A 7,833-nucleotide genomic window follows, 5' to 3' on the forward strand; every position below is an offset into this window, starting at 1 on the left:
CTGAAAGGTCCCAGGTTCAATTCCGGTCAAGGGCATGTACCTGGGTTGCGGGCACATCCCCAGTAGGAGATGTGCAGGAGGCAACTGATCGATGTTTCTCTCTCATCGATGTTTCTAACTCTCTATCTCTCTCCCTTCCTCTCTGTAAAAAAATCAATAAAATATATTTTTTAAAATAAATAAATAAATAAATAAATAAAAAATAAATATATATCAAATCAAGGTTTATAATGGTGTAAAATTGAAATCAACTTGAGTTTTAAATGAAAGGACTCAGTTAAATAAATTGTGGTATATATAAACAAGCCATTAAAAATGAGTTTACAGACACATTTAATGACTTGGAAAAGTTGAAAATAAGTGAAAACAAAAGACCTAACATATTGTGTCCTAGTATAAAAGTCCTAGAAGGAAATATAAATAATTGTAGGTTATTTCCAAATGGTATGATAGTAGACAGTTTTCCTTTTCTTATTTTTCCTTTTCGTCGTTTCTAGGTAATATAATAAATGTCCACTTATTTTATAATTTGAAAAATAACCATTTCCCCCATTATTGCAAGAAAATACATCCTTAGTGTTATTTATGGTATGAAAATCTGATACTAATCAATTCTTTTCTTTGAGACTATGCAATTGTTTTCTATGCATAAGCTATCTCTGGAAGGAGACTCAAGACTGCAATATTGGTTACCTCCAGGGAGGGAAAATGAGAAGATATTTCAGTAAATATTGTTTTAGATGATCTGAATTTTATGCCATACAAATGTATAGGCTATTCAAAAAATTTAACTTAAAGCTTGAAAATTAAAAAATCAGTATTAACTGAAAGTCATCTTTAGCAGTCTTAATCAAGTCCTTGCCTTACTATGGTTGGCAAGCCTTTGATACCTGAGACCTCAACCAGCATATCCGATGAGGGCTTTTCCCACTCACTTACTACAAGGAATGCATAAGAAGACTGCACTTACCTAAAGCAAGGTCATGGCTACTCTTTCCAGGAGCCTGACTGTTGACTCTAATGTGGTCTGTAGGCTACCGTTGACAAAGCAACCTGTCAGTTTGCTTTGCTTGCTACACAGTTGTTGATTCACTGGGGTAGAGAAAAGAAGGGATGAAGGAGAATCATTGATTTAATTGACTGGGTAAAATACGTTGACCTCAATGATCAAAATTGAGCATAGCCTAACACCATTACTCTGGTGGCCATACCAGATCTTCCCACGTGTTAGGTTTCTCTATCAGTCTGGGATGCCCTCAGCGCCCCCATTCAGTGACTGTACTTTGGGAGGCATGTCACTGCAGGCTTTGCTTGTTCTGTTCTGTTCTGTTCTGTTCTGTTCTGTTCTGTCTTTCTGGGCCTCATTCAGCTGTCCCTCCTGTGAAGCTTGCTCTCACCACCCCATCTTGGGCCACTCAGCCTGCTTGGCACGCCTGTAGCATCTATCTCTGGGCCATACTCTTTGGCAATACTATACTCCTTGTGGGGTCACTGTGTCGTCAGTTGCAGTTTTGTTTCTCCAACTAAATTCTCACTTCTCAAAAGCAGGAACATGAACTGCAATGTGCCCCCTACTGAACTAGACATAAATTATGTACTCATATTGCTTAATTGATTTACTATGATAAAAGAATTGCCAATATATACAAATACTCATTCCAGGGATATTGATCACTCTGCCCTGAGTTCTCCTCTCTTATTCTCCACCTGGAGAATTCTGCATTCAATAAGGTCCAGTACTGATGTCACCTACTTGATAAAGAGTTCCTCTAGTCTCCAGAGCACCATACATGCAGTGTTGCATTCACACATTGAACTGACTGCTGTGGTGCTCTCCCCAGCCCCATTTATCTTCCCCTTTCAATTCCCAACACTTAGTTGTGTCTAAACATAGAAGAGACAAACACATTATTTAAAAAAAAAAATTTAACATATTTTTATTGATTTCAGAGAGGAAGGGAGAGGGAGGGAGAGAGAGATAGAAACACCAATGATGAGAGAGAATCTTGATCAGCTGCCTCCTGCACACCCCCCACTGGGGATCGAGCCCGCAACTCAGGAATGTGCCCTTGACCAGAATCGAACCTGGGACCCTTCAGTCCGCAGGCCGACGCTTTATCCACTGAACCAAACCAGCGAGGGCAACACATTTTTAATGCATCAAAGAATAATCAATAACAATGTTTTTTACACTAGACTACCAACCCTATATTCCTTAAATTTATTTTTGGATGTCTATGAATGCTTTATAAAAATTTGTTAATTTTGCCCTAGCCCAGTGGTCGGCAAACTGCGGCTCATGAGCCACATGCGGCTCTTTGGTCCCTTGAGTGTGGCCACGAAGTTTCAATCACACTGTACGTGCATGCCCACACGTGGTATTTTATGGAAGAGCCACATGCAAGGGGCCACAGTTTGCCAACCACTGCCCTAGCCTGTTTGACTCAGTGGATAGAGCGTCGGCCTACGGACTGAGGGGTCCCAGGTTCGATTCCGGCCAAGGGCACATACCTGGGTTGCAGGCTCGATCCCCAGTTGGGGCATGCAGGAGGCAGCCGATCAATGATTCTCTCTCATCATTGATGTTTCTATCTCTCCCTCTTCCTTCCTCTCTGAAATCAATAAAGAAATATATTTAAAAAATTGTTAAATTTTGTGTTTTCATTTTCATTATTTGATCTTCTTTTAAAATATAAATATATATGTATATATGTGTATATATCTACACTAATAAAAGAGAAAGATGCAAATTGACTGTACCTTTGTGACACCCACCCCAAATAGGAGTGAGTATGCAAATTAACCCAACAAAGATGGTGGGTTAATTTGCATACACAGGCACTGAGCAGCCAGGGGCAGGGCATGATGCAGGCACTCTGCACCGCCCCAGCCACTCTGGGCCTCTGGGCAGCGTGGGAAGGCAGAAAGGCGGCTCCGGCAGCTAGGGGAAGGAAGGCCCATTCTTGGATGAATCTTGGGCCTCTAATATATATATATATTTTAATTCTCACCTAAGGACATGATATTTTTCCATTGATTTTTAGAGAGAATGTAAGAGAGAGGGAAAGACAGAAAGAAACATCGATTGGTTGTTTCCTACACACACCCTGACCAGGGCCCAGGCCAGGGAGGACCCTGCAACCACAGTACGTGCCCTTGACCAGAATCTAACTTGGGACCCTTCGGCCCATAGGCGAACACTCTATCCACTGAGCTAAACCGACTAGGGCACTATGTTCTTAATTAATTTATGAATATTTGAATGATGTCCTGAGAACCAATTGAGTGACCATTTTTATATGTGTTTATTGATATGTTGATGTCAGAAATTAAATAGTTAATGAACAACATAAACTGATGAACAAAAATATATCCAGAGACATAGAAGCATCCAACAGACCGTCCAACCTCAGGGTGGGAGAGGGGGGTAAGAGATCAACCAAAGGACTTGTGTGAATGCATGTAAGCATAACCCATGGACACAGACAGTAGAGGGGTGAGGGCATGTGCTGTAGGGTGGGAACAGCTGGGAAGAGGTCAATGGGGGAAAAAGGAGTCATATGTCATACTTTAAACAATAGAAAATTTAAATAAAAAAAGAAAAATTAGAGAGAGAGATTTTTTGAAAAAAAATAAATTAAATCTTTACCCACAAAAAAACCACTAGATCTAATCAATGAATTTGACAAAGTAGCAGGATACAAAATTAACATTCAGAAATCAGCGACTTTTTAAAAAATATATTTTTATTGATTTCAGAGAGGAAGGGAGAGGGAGAGAGAGATAGAAATGTCAATAATGAGAGAGAATCATTGACCAGTTGCCTCCTGCATGCCCCCTACTGGGGATCGAGCCTGCAACCCAGACATATGCCCTTTACTGGAATTGAACCCGGGACCCTTCAGTCTTCAGGCTAATGCTCTATCCACTGAGCCAAACCAGCTAGGGCCTCAGCAACTTTTTTTTTTTTACATCAATAATGAATTATCCAAAATAGAAATTAAGAAAATAATTTCATTTATTATTGCAACAACAACAACAAAAGATCCCTAAGAATAAATTTAACCAAGGAAGCAAAAGACCTATATTTGGAAAAATCATAGGACATTGAAGGAAAAAATTGAGGAAGATACAAATAAGTGGAGGCATATACCATGTTCATGGATTAGATGAAATGGTGAAGGGTATTATTTAAGAAGAGGAGGAGGAGGAAGAAGAAGAAATATGAACAATAAAATGGCAATAATACAAATCTATCAACAATTGAATCTAAAAATCAAAATAAAAGAACAAGAAATCTAATGAACAAAATAAATTGATGAATAAAATAGAATCAGAGGCATGGAAAAATGGAACAGACTGACAAATCTCAGAGGGAAGAGGGAAGGGGGCCAGGGGTGTGTGAAGAGATTAACCAAAGATCTTGTGTGCATATATGCATTACGTATGGACACAGATAAAAGGTGGTGAAGGCCTAGGGTGGGGTGGGAACCAGATGGAGGGAGTCATGGGGAAGGGGGGGAAGGAGGGTACATCTGTAATACTCTCAACAATAAAGATTTTTTTAAAAAAAGCAGTGGTACATTTACATAATGGAATACTACATGGCCATAAAAAAGGAAGGAAATCTTACCTTTTGCAACAGCTTGGATGGAGATTATTATGCTAAGTGATATAAGCCAGTCAGAAAAAGACAAATACCATATGGTCTCACTTATATGTGAAATCTAATGAACAAAATAAACTGGTGAACAAAATAGAAACAGAGCCATGGAAACATGGAACAGACTGACAGCTGTCAGACAGGAGGGAGGTCGGGGGACTGGATGGAAGAAGGTGAAGGGATTAGCCAAAATATATATATATATACATAACACATGGACACAGACAACAGGAGCATTACCGGTCTTCCTGGACCCGCTACCACTGATGGCCTGGTAACCTCGTGGAGATGGTGGCGACCGCGATGCAGAACGCATTTCAACAGCCCCTGGGCCCCAACTGGGGCCGAGTGGTGGCGCTCGTGCCTTTTGCGGGGTTCCTGCTGGAGAGACCGCTGGCAAGCCACACGTGGGCACTAAAGGAATGGGATGCCAGGGTTGACCTGGACTGCCAGAGCCTGGTGACCTTGCTGTGCGCTTGTTGCGTGGAGCAGCACCTGCACCTGACTGGAGGCGCAAGGCGGCTGGGATGGCTTTTGCTACTACTTCAGAGCTACACAGTCACGTTGGAGGAAAGTGCTGGTTCCGTTTCTTCTGTCATGCCTTACACTAACAATCATAATCTATTTGTGTAGAAAATGAGTTGCAAAATTTTTAACCCATTTCTACCTGCCTACCTGTGACCAGCCAAGTGAATGTGAGATGTGGAAGAACAGAGTAAAGCACCTCCAGAGACTTTACCTGCATCCCTATCAGGAGTCCTATGGTGACAATTCAGCCGCTTTAATTCCTGACAAGTACTCAAAGTTGTGTTAGGACAAAGGCACTTGAGTGGCTCTTCTCTGGTGGGAAAATGGGAATCTAAAGGCTTATTGCTCCAAAGAATTGTAAAAGAAACTGCATTTCATTAAATGGAGAATCTGGTGCTATATATTGCATTTAGATAAATATGAATATGAGACTCTCATCTATCCACAATCTCATGTGCTACTGCTGGGTCGGGCGTGAAATGGTGAAATGATATCCAAAGTGCTCCAAGTACCAAGCTAATAACGAATGTAACAGTAACATCTTCATAAGGAATTCTTTGTAAAGCCTTGGAAATTGAATTCTTGTGTTTCTAGAGTTAATATTAAGAATTTATATTTCTGACTTTAATAAATTGTTAAATGTCTTCCAAGTTTTAATAAATGTATGCATCTTTAAAAATAAATAAATAAAAATAAATTGTATTCTAAGGTGTCTTTAGGACTATTTTCCCCTTGTAGGACTTTGGTTAGCTGGTGATGTGATAATAGTCTTTGTCAACTGGGCAATACCAGAACCAACAAATGGTTGCTGTGAGGGCAAAGGGCCTGCCCCAAAGAATCAACTTGCAGGTCATTCAGTGGACATTTAAGTTTGCTTCTGTTTGCATTGAAAGTTAGCAACACCCACAGCAACTCTCCAGCAGTTAGAAACAAAAGCCCCTGCCCTTGGCACACATTCTCCATGGTTATGAAGCCTCATTGCTAAGGAAGCATGTGGTGTGGCTTCAGTTTACAAACCCAGAGCCCTGGGTTTTCCTCAAGGTCACTGCTATCACGCCTCCCTTAACTCCCACACCAGCCCTTCCTGGGATCTGTGTGGCCACCTGCCACTCTTTCTTTGCATCTATAATAATAAAAGCGTAATATGCTAATTAGACCGGATGACCTACCGAACAACTTTCCAGACAACCTTCCGGATAAAGCCACAGTGGCGGGGGCCAAGCCCCTTGCATGAATTTCATGCATTGGGCCTCTAGTTATGAAAAAAGAGAACTTGAACGGTTGGCCTTTCAAAGTCAAAGCCCAGAGCCTCCCTCCCGCCCAGTAGGCCTTCACTAAAGAAATGTTAGTTTGGTAGAGCTGGCTTGGATTCTTGGGGTTGGAAAAGGGTTGAAAAAAATAAAGGAGCAGGTAAATCCACAGGGACAGAAATTAAATTAGTGTTGCCAGGGTCTGGCAGAGGGGAGAAGGAGAAGTGACTGCTAAAAGGCACAGAGGTTCTTTTGGGAGTGATGAAAAATTTCTGGAATGAGATAGTAGTGATGGTTGTACAATTCTGTGGATGTACTAAAGACCACTCAGTTGTACACTTTAAACATCTATATTTTATGATATACTAGACGCCCGGTACACAAAATTAACCTAGGCCAGGCCTGCGATCAGGGCTATCTTCCCCAGCTGCCCACAGCTGGCCCTGCCCCCAATTGCCACTCCCCCCTGGTTCCCCATTCACCATCAGGAGATCAGAGCCTGCCAGCCAGGAAAGGGACCAAGAGGTTGTCAGTGCCCCTCATAGTGATTGGTCCAGCGGTTGTTCTGCTGTTGGGGTCAATTTGCATATTACCCTTTTATTATATAGGATAGAGGCCTGGTGCAAAGGTGGGGGCCGGCTGGCCTGCCCTGAAGGGGGCACTGGATCAGGGTGGGGGTCCCTGTTGGGGGGCAGGACCAGCCTGGGAGAGGGGCCTCAGGCAGTTTGCAGGCTGGCCATGCCCCCAGCTTTGTCAGGAAGGACGTCTGGAATGAAGTCCAGTCTACCCAGTCTAATTAGCATATTACCCTTTTATTAATATAGACTAGTGGCCCAGTGCACGAAATTCATGCACTGGAGGTTGTCCCTCAGACCGACCTGCACCCTCTCCAATCTGGGACCCCTCAGGGGACATCCCTCTCGCAATCCGGGACCACTGGCTCCTAACCACTCACCTGCTTGCCCCCAACTGCCCCCCACTGCCGATCTGCTCATCCCCAACTGTCCCCCCCCCCGCCACTGCCCGCCTGATCACTCCCAACTGCCCTCCCCTCCTGGCCTGATTGCCCCTAATCACCTCTGCCTCGGCCCCACCACCATGGCTTTGTCCGGAAGGACATCCGGAAGGTCTCCCAGTCTAATTAGCTTATTACCCTTTCATTAGTATAGATGAGTTCTATCTCAATTGATCTATAAATGGAGTTATTTCACTGGCCAACAACAGCAGAGGGAGCAGGGTGGTTTAGTAACATGAACAGCTAGTTCACAGGCATATTGAGCAACAGTTTTTATTTTCTCAACTGAAAACTTGATATGAAGGGGTTACTGGACTAGACATTTTGAAGGTGGTTTTGTGTGAGACCAAAGGTCCTGCATTCTCTCTTGGGAATGG

This window comes from Myotis yumanensis, unplaced genomic scaffold (assembly GCF_028538775.1).
Source record: "Myotis yumanensis isolate MYYU_CA2020_CCGP unplaced genomic scaffold, mMyoYum1.0.hap1 SCAF_11, whole genome shotgun sequence".
In the NCBI taxonomy this organism is placed as follows: domain Eukaryota; kingdom Metazoa; phylum Chordata; class Mammalia; order Chiroptera; family Vespertilionidae; genus Myotis; species Myotis yumanensis.